At 41.7% G+C, this 14669-nt stretch overlaps 1 pseudogene; it reads left to right on the top strand.

Moving 5' to 3' along the window:
- The first annotated feature begins 10420 nt into the window (after positions 1-10420).
- Positions 10421-14669, top strand: part of LOC125293350 — a 15663-nt pseudogene continuing 11414 nt past the window's right edge.

Genomic DNA, 14669 nt, shown 5'->3' with positions numbered 1-14669 from the left:
TCGGCTGGGTGGCAGAGCCGATCATTTCCTTTCCCCTCCACTTCAATATTGTGGGCCTGTCGTGATTAAGATTAAGATTAATATATATTTTTTAAATCTCTTGATTAAGGTTTCTATTTCTGTGGCCTATGTACTGTATTTTATGGCTGATTCGTCCAAATCTGAATCCAGCCTAAGCCCTAGTGGAGTGCAAATCTGCATTGTCCGGAGCCTACTTTCATGCATAGGCCATATGTTGCATATTATAAAATCAACCCTTTATGACTTGTCTGTTGAAATGTTAAATAATTATTTAAAAAGGTAATAGCCTAAGACATGTATAGCTTTAGTGGGGAAAGTTCATTCTAATGTCAAGTGGGAAAGTTTGGTCTGGCTGTATTTGTAGGCTCCTATAACTTTGACCACACTCTCATTTTAATTCAGTTTTTACGTAAAGAACATTAATTTGGTCTGAAAAAAGCCAAGCTTCACCCATCGGCTTTAATCTTTAATCACTTACTCTCTAAATCAAGGCCAGGAAAGAGCACGGTCTGGTTAAAGCCACAAGAGGGCGCTGTAGATGCATTTTCAACTTCAATCGCCCAGAGGTTATGAGAAGCGTTGAACACAGGGGTCACTACTGTTGTCTTTACTTAAATAAATACATTATCTTTTCTCCAGATTGCTTTATATATTAGCCTATTTCAAGGCCGTAGCCATGATGTCAACATTGGGGGGGACCAAATCTGTGGTGCGGTGTGAATTTCAATAACAGAATTTCAATTCACATTTCCTGCCATGCAAAAATATTATTAAAATCACAAACAAGTCATTAGTTAAGTCAGTCAATTAGGATATACCAAACTTTTGACGGACATAGGCACGGATGGATTATGAACCTCTGGGCATAGATGCAAAACCCCTCCCCTGTTAAGATAGGGGGGCTCGGGGGCATACTTCCCCAGAAGACGTAAAAAAAATGACCCTTTATATTATGACGACTTGTGAGTTTTGTGGAAATAGAAGAGAAGGGCGGAGAAGCAACTTCACACAGTCTTGGGCTTTAGGGCCCCCTGAGCTCTTGGGCCCAGTAGGTCCATTCAATAATCCATCCCTGTATATAGACCTGTGGTATGACTCTATTTGTCTCCAAAATGTATATTTTAAAAGAAAATACAAACTAGAGTATCTTTGATAACCTCTATATTACACTGAATGCTTACTCATAGGTTTGGACCTATAGCCCAATCATATTTTGTATTTTGATTTTATTATTCTGGCAGCTAATCACACAATTTTAAGGTAGTTTGAAAGGGATGGGATTCAAGATAGGCTAGCCTACTAAGTCAGGTCCCTCTTCTGTCTGACTCACCTCAAGTTACCCTATGCATTATAGGCTGGTTTCTGACAAAATTATGTTTTGTGTTAACTAGAAACACAGCCTTATTTGGTGAATTGAAGTGGAAATTCCTTTCTTTGGTTATTGTCCGCAATTCACATGAACTGTAGACTATCACCGCCATTGTAAAAGTTTTTTCAACTTTTGTGCCGTCGCCACATTTGAGTGCCATGTTTTGCCTGCATGGATGCGCGATTGAGCGCGCATCTAAATGTAACATGCAAGATGCAACAACCATTTTTAAGAGGCTTATAAACCGGTTCATTTCTGACATTACTACTAGCATATGAATGCATTCTTTATGTTGTAAGACATGTGAAAGAAATGAATGACACAGGCACGCACAAATTCAAATAAAAGGACACTTTCCTTTTCTTTTTTTTTTTTTTCATTGCGAGAAAATAGGCTACAATATGGAATTCCTTCAAAGTTCCATTTGAGTCTGATCAGCTTTAAAAATGAATGGGGTTTCCTTAGACACTGCTACACCTTTCCAACAAGTTTTGTGAGAATTGTACCGGTATATTTTGCGATATTGTGACAGTCCGCACCGCAGCAGGGTGCAGGAAGCTTTTGATAGCGCACGCCTCAAACGATAAATGCAAAACCTCCAGGACAAACCACTCACAGTGTAGGCTACTCTCTCTGAAACCATCAACAGGTCACTAATTTGTGCGTTATTTACGTTTGATTGCATTTCAGATGGCGGGACTTGGTTTCCTGTAAGCCTATAGCGTTTTTTTCTTTCTTTATTTTTCTATGTCCGAATATTGGGGGAACCTTTGTTATGTGGGGTCTAGTTGCCTTCATATCTCAGCAGTAGAACAAACTACAGTACAAGAGATACCAACATATTAGGCTACAATATCATAACAAGTGCATTTGGGCTTTACATTTTGCAACACACTGTTGAATTCAGTGCTTGTATTCAATCTGATACATTTAAGGCACAGATATATTGGTTGCTTGGGCTTTGCGTGCAATTCCGTTTAGTTGACGATGACTGTCGAAGGACTGAGCACACTCTGTCCTTCTAAGTTAAAGCAAAGCACTTTTCCTCTGTCGCACGCACGCTATTTTTTTATCCAGCACCGGCTTTGGAAATAACGATGTCCACAGACAAGGTTGAGTATGTTGCATGATTTTATAAAAGCATGATGTATTGCGACATCAGAAGCAAATCAAATTTGTAGTTTCTTACTGTATGTCTCATTCCATCGAATTACAGATCCGCTACCCGATCTGGCAAACTGGGATATAGCCGATAGAGGGCCGCGAAGCGAATGCAGAAGTGTCGTTCACCCTGTTACGAGTTGATGAACCACTGAAACGATTTTGGAAAAATGATTTTGAGTTGCAAAAAAACTTTTTGTTGTTGCTTTAAATAGGAGGCAGATGCTCTTGCTCACTCAAATTAAAGTCAACATCAGGGTCTTTAGCAAAAGAGGCTGGTAGCTCTTGGTTGTAAAGCGTAGACTTTATCCTCGTATTGGGTGCTCTTGGAAAATGGGAACAGTTCATGAGAAGGAAAGCAAATCCAGGCACTCCAGGAACAGTAACTGAGGAAGGTATATTTAAAAAGCTTTTATTATGACCGCCGTATTGCCTGCAAGCCGGTTTAGTCAGATTTTTTTTTTCTTTTTTTTTCTTTTTCGCATGTCCAAATTTCCGTCAAGGATTCCCCGGACACTGTAAGACCGGGGTACACGAAACTTGGTGGGCATGTAACCCCACATGGATAGCAAGGAACCTCCTGTTTTCGTTTTGATCTGTAGCCCCCCCGCTGGACTGGACCCCGAAAGGAGGATAGTGCAGACACAGTTTTCTGTGAATATCTCGAGAACCGTAGGGTTTAGGAGGACCATTTTTTTTTGTATGTTGATCTCAAGGGGCCATGTCAGCCCATTCCATAACCACTCATTTCATGTATAAGCCACCTAGTTAAACACAAAAAGTAAAAATGAGGTGTTGTAATCGCAGGTGAGCTAACATAGTCAAAACTGCACGAAATTGGAAGTGTAGGATCATTGTGACACCCTCTGAATGCACGCCAAGTTTCGTGGAATTCCATTCATGGGGGGCCACACAATAAATTAATTTATGTTACTATACACCAACTGGCCTGTAGGTGGCCGGAGACAGTTTTCTGTAAATATCTCGAGAACCGTGGGGCCTAGGAGGTCTACCTTTTTTGTATGTTGGTCTTAAGGGGGGCATGTCAACCTATCCCATTACCACTTATTTCATGTATAGCCACCTAGTTAAAAATTAAAAAAGCAAAACATTAGGTGTTTTCATCACAATATCTCTGGCTGACATTGTCAAAACTGCACGAAATTGAAAGTGTAGGATCATTATGACACCCTCCGAATGCATGCCAAGTTTCGTGGACTTTCGTTCATGGGGGCCTTACAATAAAATAATGTATGTGTACATTTAGTGACCCGTTACACAAACAAAGGATTCCCGGGACACTGAAAGACGGGGGTACACGAAACTTGGTGGGCATGTAACCCCACATGGATAGCATGGAACCATAAGCTTTTCGTTTTTGATCTGTAGCCCCCTCATGGACTGGACCCCCGAAAGGAGGGTAGGGCAGACACAGTTTTCTGTGAATATCTTAAGAACCGTGGGGCCTAGGATGACCAATTTTTTGTGTATGTTTGCCTCCAGGGGTCATGTAAACCCATTCCATATGCACACATGTGTATAAACAGATACACACGCACACACATACATTTACAGTAATCCTACAGTACGTATGACACATACTCACACAGTAGACATATATACGCATGCATGCACATTCACATACACACAGGTACATAAACAGGCAAACACACACATGTACGCACCCACACACACATAAACATAAACATGTACATGCACACAATTCAAGAATTTCTCAGAATTATTAACAGGCAAGATGGGGGTGGGGTTGTATAAAATGTATATTACATGTGAAATCTATGAACTAATCATGTTTTGGTACTTGTTGTCTAGCAGATACCAGTGAGAATTGAGTGTGCATAATGCAATTCAGTGAGACAGTTAGAATCATATATGCCTTTCAGCGTGACTTATTTTTGTGGAAAAAATGTGCTGGACTGGGCGGCGGTCCTATTTTGTACCGCTCTGCGGAACATCTAGTTTGTTACTGGCTAATCCATAGTTTAAAATGCCAACATGTTTCGACCACACTTGGTCTTCATCAGGGCATGTACAAGTGAATGAGGACTTAGGCCTCACCTATATAGGGTGAAGAGGTCATATGACCAGAAAAGATGTAGATATTCTACAACAGGTGATCCTTTGCACATTAATACAGCAGAAAGAAAAAGAAGAAAAGAAATGTAAAATAAAAAATTATATGAAAGAAATATACAGTGACATTCACATCAGTAGGCCTACATCACTATAAAAAACAAGTGAAATCGATGTCTTCATTTAGACCAGGATATTCCATAGCAGTCAGGCGATGTATCCAGAACGACTCTCTTTGGTTCAACCTCTGTAACCTATTGCCCCTAAGCCAAAGGTCTGACATGCTCAATGCCCTGTATAGTTAACAAAGAGTCGTTCTTGTTGTGGTACTTTTCGTTAAAGTGTCTAGCCATGGGGTAATCTTTATTCACCACTCTGATGGCATATTTGTGCTCAGCAAGGCGGTCCCTTAACCGTCTTTTTTGTGTGCCCGACATAAAAGAACCCCTCCTCACAAGGACATGCCAAACGATAAATTACAAATGTTGTGTTACAATTAATAAAATCCCTTAATTCATATGTTCTGTTGGTTCTTGCGTCCAAAAAACATTTGGATTGGTTGACATTGGCACAATGGGGGCAATGCATACATTTAAAAGTACCTATAGGTTTTTTGAGCCAGGAGTCTTTACGCTCAGGTGGGAGGTATGAGCGTATTAACTTATCCCTAAGAGTAGGCGCGAGTCTGAATGATATTACTGGAGGTTCAGGAAACACTTCTCGTAATTGGCTATCACTCTCAATGATCGACCAGTTTTTCCTTACAATGTTTTTAATCCGTGCCGCATGACTACTGTAAGTAGTGACGAAGTATGGTGGTGATTTATTAGTCCGTTTATGTGTATTCTTCTCAAGTAGAACGTTACGTTGAAGTGCCTGCGCTTTACTGTTCATTGAAGTCGTTGTCTTTGTCACAGATGCGTCTCAAACGTTGGAATTGGCCATAAGGGATATTGCGTATAAGGTGCGGGGGGTGAAACGAGTCTGCTCTAAGGATGGTATTACGGGAGGTGCTTTTCCTGAAAAGAGTAGTGTGTAGCTGGCCCTCCAAGCCCTTATAGATAGTCAAATCCAAGAAATTGACTTTATCAAGTGAGTAGTCTAATGATAATTTAATATTGGAATTAATGCCATTAACATAAGTATGAAACTCCAACAGTTGACTTTCAGACCCATTGAAAATCAAAAAGAACATCGTCTATGTGGCGACCATACCATTAATACATTCAAAGAAAGGATTGCATGAGTTCAATATGTGTTCCTTTTCCCACAGGCCCAAATACAAACATGCGTAATTAGGTGAAAAACATGATCCCATGGGTACCCCAATTTTTTGTACATACATCTCATCCATGAATATGAAAACATTGTTGTGAATAACCCAGTCCGTCAATTTCAATAGAAATTCACTTGAGTCAATTTTTCCTGTGATATAGTGACTCAGCGCAAACAAGCCCTGCTGGTGGTCAATGTTCGTGTATAGACTTTCAACATCCGTGGTGACTAGAAAATGTGTGCATACATTGGGTAATGTTTTTAATCTGTTCAATACGTCCGTGGTGTCCTCTATGTATGATGGGAGCTCCCTTACCAACGGTTTAATAAAGGAATCAATATATTTCGATGCAGGCTCAGTGAGTGTGCCATTGCCTGATATGATAGGCCGACCAGGGGGATTGTCCCAGGGGGTTGACCAGGGGGATTGTCCCTGGGTTCTTTGTGCACCTTAGGGAGTAAATAAAAAGCTGCAACATCAACATCAGGGTCTGTTTTTTCAGTGCAGTTTATCCGTCTGTGTCTGTGTGCAAGTTGCCTCAACAAATGGACTTTCACTTTCCCCACGGGTGTGTGTGTGTGTGTGTGTGTGTGTGTGGGGGGGGTTAGCCTACTGTTACGTTACTGAAACGGTGAAATAGTACACTAGTTTTGTGATTGACATATGATATGATGTGAAATGAGTTTTGATGTAGGCTATTGAGAGCTCAAGGGGGGGGGGTTAGCCTACTGTTACGTTACTGAAACGGTGAAATAGGACACTAGTTTTGTGATTGACATATGATATGATGTGAAATGAGTTTTGATGTAGGCTATTGAGAGCTCAAGGGGCTGTATGACACCTGCTTGGGGTTGCAGTGGGGTGTGTCGTGGTACTGTCTTCTTGAATCGTGATATGAGATTGTGAATGTTTGTGTCATGATTTCGTTCTTGGTTCGCATATTGTTACAACCTCTACCGTGCTGGGTCTGCCTCTTTCTCCCTTGCTGGCCATGGTATTGTTCTTGTCTGTCTCTCTCTGGGCCTGCAGGAGGAGCTGTGGAGATTCTACCAAAGTGGCTAATTGATGGCCTAATTGCAGGGTGGATAAAACCAGTGTTCTCCAGTTGGCTAACTCTCTCTTGCACTGTACTCGTGAGCACACTCTCGGCAGCGCACTCGTGAGCACACTCTCGGCAGGGCTGGCTGCAGCGCTGCTCCTTTACCTTTTGCACTACACATCCGCATGCTGACCTACAGACAGTTTGCTTTGCCTTACATATAGGCTACTGACTTTGTAAATATCTCATTTAATAAATATACTTTCGTTTAAAATATAGTTTGTTGTGGTCTCCCCTGGCCTATTCACACCAAGAATGATAACGATAACTATAACCATAATGATAAAAGCGTTTACACTGAACTAAACAAAGTCTCTCCTTGTGTTAATGAATGTGACGTTAAAATTCTATGGGTTCTGATTGGCTATTAGCTTTTTATCGTTCTGAAAATCGCTCTGAAAGTGACCCCCAAAGATATCGTTCTTCATATCGTTATCGTTATAGTTTATGTGTGAACGTCATCATTGATATTAACGAGAACGATATATATTTATAGTTATCGTTATCGTTCTTGGTGTGAATGGGCCTTTAAGGCTACTCACTCCGAGCCAAGTGTTTATGACACCTATCCAATAATAATGAAACACTGACAATGTTACAAATACCTTATAACTCCATGTCATGCATACACAGAAAGTAGTGGTGTGTGTACCGGAGACAGACAGTGGTTTAATAGGCTTTAATAAAGACATCTTTTAAAGGAATTATCCGGAGTAAAATGCACTTTAGATCAATTTCACGGATGATTGGGAGTACATCGTTGACATCAAAATCATGTCATTCGAATGTGTTTTTTGAGAAAAGTTCGATTTTTTACCGTTTTTAGTCAAAACTCGTTAGCCTGTTATTATTCCAGGGCATGTCATTTCGCTTCGCTTCAAAGCGCTATTTTTATACCTCTTTTACAGTTCCAAACAACATTACACTTTACGTGGTAGTGAGTAGAGGGTCCCTAAAGCCAAACCCGAAGTATACCGAGGTCTTTATGTGGTTGGATAGAGAGTCCAGAATGAATTTCATCAAGCCAGTACCTTTCGGAAATGTTGCTGCTGCAGCTAGCATCTTTAGGGGAAAGTCTGTAGGGTCGATTGCATCAAGTCGTTGCGACATCCGTCCGCATTGACATTTCAAAATTCCAACCTGTTAGTAAGCTAGGGTTTGCTGTTGCATACAACTTCATTTCAATTTCGAAAAGAAATACTGGACTATGTTTTAAAAAAAAAAAAAAAAAAAAAACGACAACAAATTGTGAATTTCCAGGCGTGCAACAATCATTTGTGTGATTAAGTCCTTTATTGTTTGTTATAGTTAATTTACATTGTGTTGTGTTTTGGCAATAAAGTAGCTTTAAATAGCCAAACTAGGATAGATCAAGGTCAGTGTTGAAACTACTGCATGTAAATCACTGAATGCTATGCAGAGGGGCCTAATCTTTAAGCCATCTGATGTACAGTATATAGGCTACCCTAGGCCTTCCGTGTTCATGGGATTTCTTTGACAGTTGCAAAGGGAAAAATGTGAGGATAGTCTTGCGCCCAGTGTACAAGTACGACGTTCCAACCACTCAGGTCTTCAATAATTATTGAACAAATTGCAGTCTACATGCCATGACAAATATTACCAGTAGTACTGACCCGAACATGAAATAGATTGTTTACAAGTTATGGTAATGATATTCTGGGGCGTGAATGTTGCGCTTTCATCACATTAGCACCCTATGATTAGGCTACAATTCGTTATGTCTCGTCAAAATGACCTCGTTATGTCGTCAAAATTCATTGATGAAAGGAAGGTTTTCTTTATCCCAAGAGAACCATAAACCTACTCACGTTTCACTTAGGCTAGACTAAAACAGAAGAAAAAGAACTTGGCACTAACCATGTAGTGGTTTTTCTATAACATATTAAGTTCACCTGTCGTTCTTTGATTTCTTTAAAATGTTGGGATATGGCCGGTGTTTAGCCATGCGTGGCAAAGGCTACTGCTTATAAATGACTTTTGACACATATTTTACAGCGGACCTCTGTGTACCTGATGGCTTGCCTTCACTATTCCCCTGATGGCTGCCTTCACTACTCCCCTGATGGCGGCTTGCCTTCACTATTCGATGTATCCATATAGTTCAGATTTCACTTCACCTTTTGTTTTTTATCCACAAAGCACTGTCGGCAAAGAACTTTGTTGGCGTTAGCTGAACATAAAGGCGTTATTATTTTAAAGGAGATTCGGTGTGATATTGACCTAAAGTGTATTGAAACATGATACCGGGAGTCGTGAGCGATATGTCTCATAGCCCATCTCGGCTTGTCCCCTGCACTCCAAAATCTGGGCTAGTTAGCCCGATGCTACCAACAGCTTTTCAATAGTGGTGCTTCGGCATCGGGCTAACCATGCAAATAAATCACTGTTTTACACCCATTTCACGAGGGCTCAATGTATCTCCACACTTCATTGGTAGACTTCCGAGGGCCCCTGACATTTAAAAGCGAGACATTGAGAACTTTGAAAAAGCACTGGTAGTTTACTTACAAGGCGATTTATACAGACAGGTATCTTCCAGTTTAAGCGTTTGCAGCCATCTTGAATTTAGTCACGATAAATTCGAACCAGCGGTAAGAATGAACAGGTATGATAAGGGATCCAGATTCCAAAATAATTCCGGTGGGAAATGCATGGATTCCAGTTGCTGCTACTGGAAAAAAACTGGAATCCAGTTCCACTGAATTATTTTTATCATACCTGTTCATTCTTACTTGTTTTCGACTTTCCAGCTAAATTCAAGATGGCTGCAACACTAAACTTCGTGAAGATATGTCTGTATAAATCGTCTTGAATTACCACCAGTGCTTTTCAAAGTTCTCTACCGTCTCGCTTTTAAATGTCAGGGCCCTCGAAGTTCTACCAATGAAGTGTGGAGATACATTGAGCCTCGTAAATGGGTGTAAAACAGTGATTTATTTGCATGAGCAGCCCGATGCGAAGCACCACTATTGAAAAAGTTGTTGGTAGCAGATTTTGGAGTGCAGGGACAAGAGATGGGCTATGAGACATAATGCCTCACACTCGGTATCATGTTTCAACACACTTTAGGTCAATATCACACCGAATTCTCCTTTAATAAGTATCGATTCACAAAAGCGTCCGGAAATGCGTGTCGTTTTTCGCGTGGAAGGCATCATTGATACCTTTTTAGTATGGGTACACGTGCAACACCTCCTGATCATTAATGTGGATCGTCATTCACGAGACACAGAGAGCGGTGCAGAAACACATGGAGCTGCTGGGTGAGAGGTCTGGAGTCAGAATGGGAGATGGTGGATGGAAACGGGGCCATCAGTTTGACTTTGACAGAAATATTTGTAAAAACTACAAGAGAAGAAGAGGAAGCAGAGAAGAGCAGAGGAGAGGGAAGATGAAGGTGCACAAGCAGAGACAGACTCTCAGATCATCAGCAGGTGAGAGACATTTTCAGCTCTCAAACCTACACATGACACATTGCATTTACATACACGCATATATAACTTAATGCAGGACCTTATGTCTACTTCATTTATTATCTCTCTGTTCTATACCCTCTGTCTTCTTCTTTAGCGCACACACACACATAGACACACACACACACACACACACACACACACACACACACACACACATTTAGATTTACATACACGTACATATAACTTACGTGTGACTCATGTCTACTTCATTTATTATCTCTGTTCTATAATTTGTCTTTCTTTTAGTACACACACATAGACACACACACACACACACACACACACACACACACAACCATGCAACCACATAACCAGACACACACACACACACACACACACACACACACACACACACACACAACCATGCAACCACATAACCAGACACACACACACACACACACGCAACCACATAACCACGCAACCACATAACCAGACACACACACACACACACACACACACACACACGCAACCACATAACCACACAGTTTATATTGTTTATATTGTGGAACCTTATATTTTATTATTATTTATCATAGTTATTTATCATAGTTTATATTGTGGAACTCATATTTCCTCCTTTCATTATCTCTCTCTCCTATACACTCTGTCTTTTCACTTAACACACACACACACACACACACGCAACCACATAACCACATAACCACACACACACACACACACACACACACACACACACACACACAGACACACACACACACACACACACGCAAACCACATAACCACATAACCACATAACCACACACACACACAACCACACAATCACGCACACACACACACACACACACACACACACACACACACACACACACACAACCATGCAACCACATAACCAGACACACACACACACACACACACACACACACACACACACACACACGCAACCATGCAACCATGCAACCACATAACCAGACACACACACATACACACACACACACACACACACACACACACAACCACATAACCACACACACACATACACACACACACACACAACCACACAATCACGTACACACACACACACACACACACACACACAATCACGTACAACCACAAACACATACACACACACACACAAGCACACAACCCCACACACACACACACACACACACAACCACACACACACACAACCCCACTCACACACACACACACACAATCACATACACACACACACACACAACACCACATACACAAACATCAACCACAAGCACATGCACACACACATAGTACACAACCAATAATAATAATAATAATATCATCATCAACCACACGATCACGTACACACACACATACAAACACACACAACCACATACACAAACATCAACGACAATCACATACCCCCCCGCACACACAAACACACACACACAGACACAATCAGACACAAACACACACAAAAACACACAACCACGGACACAAACACACACACAAACACACACACACACACACACACAACCACATACACAGGACACACACACATACAACCACAGATCATCATCAATTATCATCATCAACGCACCACATGCATCAATAATAATAATAAACGCACAATATCAATATCATCATCATCATCATCATCATCAATATCATCATCATCACAGAGTATTCTGTTATAATAATAAAATAACTTTTAATTAGATCTCTCATAATCACAAACTCACTACTAAACCCTATCATTAATACTAATATACACTAATCCACAAACACCCATAAAACAACACATTCCCTCAGCAAAAGTTAATGTAATAGATTATAATTCCATGATATGCTAGGATAGATTTTCTAGTGTGTTTCACATAATTACTTTCTGTTTCTGTTCCAGGTGGAGTCCCACATCTTCTGACATGAAGATTGTGCTGCTGGGAGGCAGACTGGAGGGGAAGAGTTCATCAGGAAACACCATCCTGGATTAGAGGAGTTTGCACCCTCAGAAGAACAGCTGATGCGTGAAGAGAGAAGGAGAAACAGCTGGGAGACGCATCATCAGTGGAGGCACCAGGATGGTGGAGGAACCACACTGTAGAGCAAACTCCTGAACGTGATAAAGGAGAGATTGTCCAGTGTGTCCTTGTGTCCTCCAGGACCCCATGCCCACCCCTGATCACAATGAGTATCATTCACAGAGACACACAGAAGAGCAGCAGGAACACATGGAGCTGCTGGGTGAGAGAGATCCGAGTCACACCATAGAGTGCTGTCTACATGGGGAACTGGCTGGGAGACACGAAAGCATTGAGCAGCACATTGAGAGTGGGAGGAGAGGCTCTGGCAGTGGGTTGTAGAGAAATGGGAACAGGTAATCATGTGGTAGACAATGAGAAGGAGGGATGGTGGCCAGGGTGACAGGAGCTGCTGGACAAGATAGAGGACATGGTGGCAGGAAACAGGGGCCACTAGTTTGACTTGGATGGGAAATACTTTGTAAACAACTACAAGAGAAGAAGAAGGGAAGCAGAGAGAAGAGCAGAGGGAGAGAAGATGAAGGTGCACAAGCAGAGACAGACTCTCAGATCATCAGCAGGTGAGAGACATTTTCTAGCTCCTCAAACCTACACATGACACATTTAGATTTACATACATCGCATATAGCAATCCTTAATGCAGGACTCATGTCTACTTCTATTTATTATCTCTGTTCTATACCCTCTGTCTTCTTTGTACACACACACACACACACACACACACACACACACACATTTAGATTTACATACACGTATTATATAACTTACGTGTGACTCCATGTCTACTTCTATTTATTATCTCTCTGTTCTATACCCTCTGTCTTCTTCTTTAGCGCACACACACACATAGACACACACACACACACACACACACACACATAGACACACACAAACACACATAGACACACACACACACACACACACACATAGACACACACACACACACACACACACACACACACACACACACATAGACACACACACACACACACACACACACACACACACACACACATAGACACACACACACACACACACACACACACACATTTACATTTACATACACGATATTATCAAAGTCAAAGTCGTCAGTTTATTGTCAATTTTCACATGTTCCAGACATAAAGAGATCGAAATTACGCTTCTCACTATCCCACGGTGAAGACAAGACATATTTACCAATTTAAGTCCACAGACAAAAAAAAAAAAAAACATACAACATTCAAGTAAAACAAAAAGTAAGCAAATAAGTAAATAAGAGGGCACATATAATAATGAAAAATAAGAGCAGCAAAATTTGGTTGAAATTGCATAGACAGTCAATAAAATACTAGTGCAAAGTCAGGGCTAATAAGAGGCTTGGGTAGTTCTGTTTGACCTATATTAAAGAGGTGCATAGTGGTGCAAGTTATGTAAGAGCAGCAGAAGCAAGGTGTTTTCAGGACAACACTAGTTGTAAAAGTGTGGCCAAGTGTGCAGTGTTCAAGGTGTGCGGGAGTAGTGTATGCCATTGTGGGTCCAATGTCCAGGATGTTATGTAGCTGAGGGTGGAGGGGAGGAGGAGAGAGTTCAGCATCCTGTTTGGTGTATGAAGCTGTTGGTAAGTCTGGTAGTGGGAGCGCAGGCTTCTGTACCCCTCTTCCCAGAGGGCAGTAGATCAAACAGACAGAGCGGTGACTTGCATCACTCACAATTTTGGTCGCCTTATGGTGAGGTGGGTGGTAAATGTCCTCAGGAGGGAGCAGCACCAATGATCCTTCCAGTTGTGTTCACCAGCGCTGCAGGGCTTTCCCTGTATTCAGTGCAGCCCGCCCACACAGCGACAGCTGAGAGTACGTTTCCCAATGGTGTCAGAATGGTCATGATGGCTGTAGGGATACTTGCTCGCCTGAGTTTCGCAGGAAGCACAGGCGGCGCTGAGCCTTCTCGCCAGTGATGCAGTGTTGGTGGTCCAGGAGAGGTCTTCAATGATGTGCACCCCCAGGAATTTGGTGCTGCTCGCCTTCTCCACCACAGCACCGTCGATGGTCAGTGGCAGGTGCTGCGACTCTTCCGGAAGTCAACAACAACTTTGGTCTTGCTGACGTTTCAGCAGGAGGTTGTTGTCCCTGCACCACGTGGTCAGATGGTCAACTCTCCAACCTGTATTGAGTTCAGATAATTTACGTAGACCTAT

Source organism: Alosa alosa, chromosome 4 (genome assembly GCF_017589495.1).
Source record: "Alosa alosa isolate M-15738 ecotype Scorff River chromosome 4, AALO_Geno_1.1, whole genome shotgun sequence".
Lineage (NCBI taxonomy): Eukaryota > Metazoa > Chordata > Actinopteri > Clupeiformes > Clupeidae > Alosa > Alosa alosa.
Note: the sequence above shows the minus strand (reverse complement) of the source record. Positions and strands in the feature narration are given on the sequence as shown.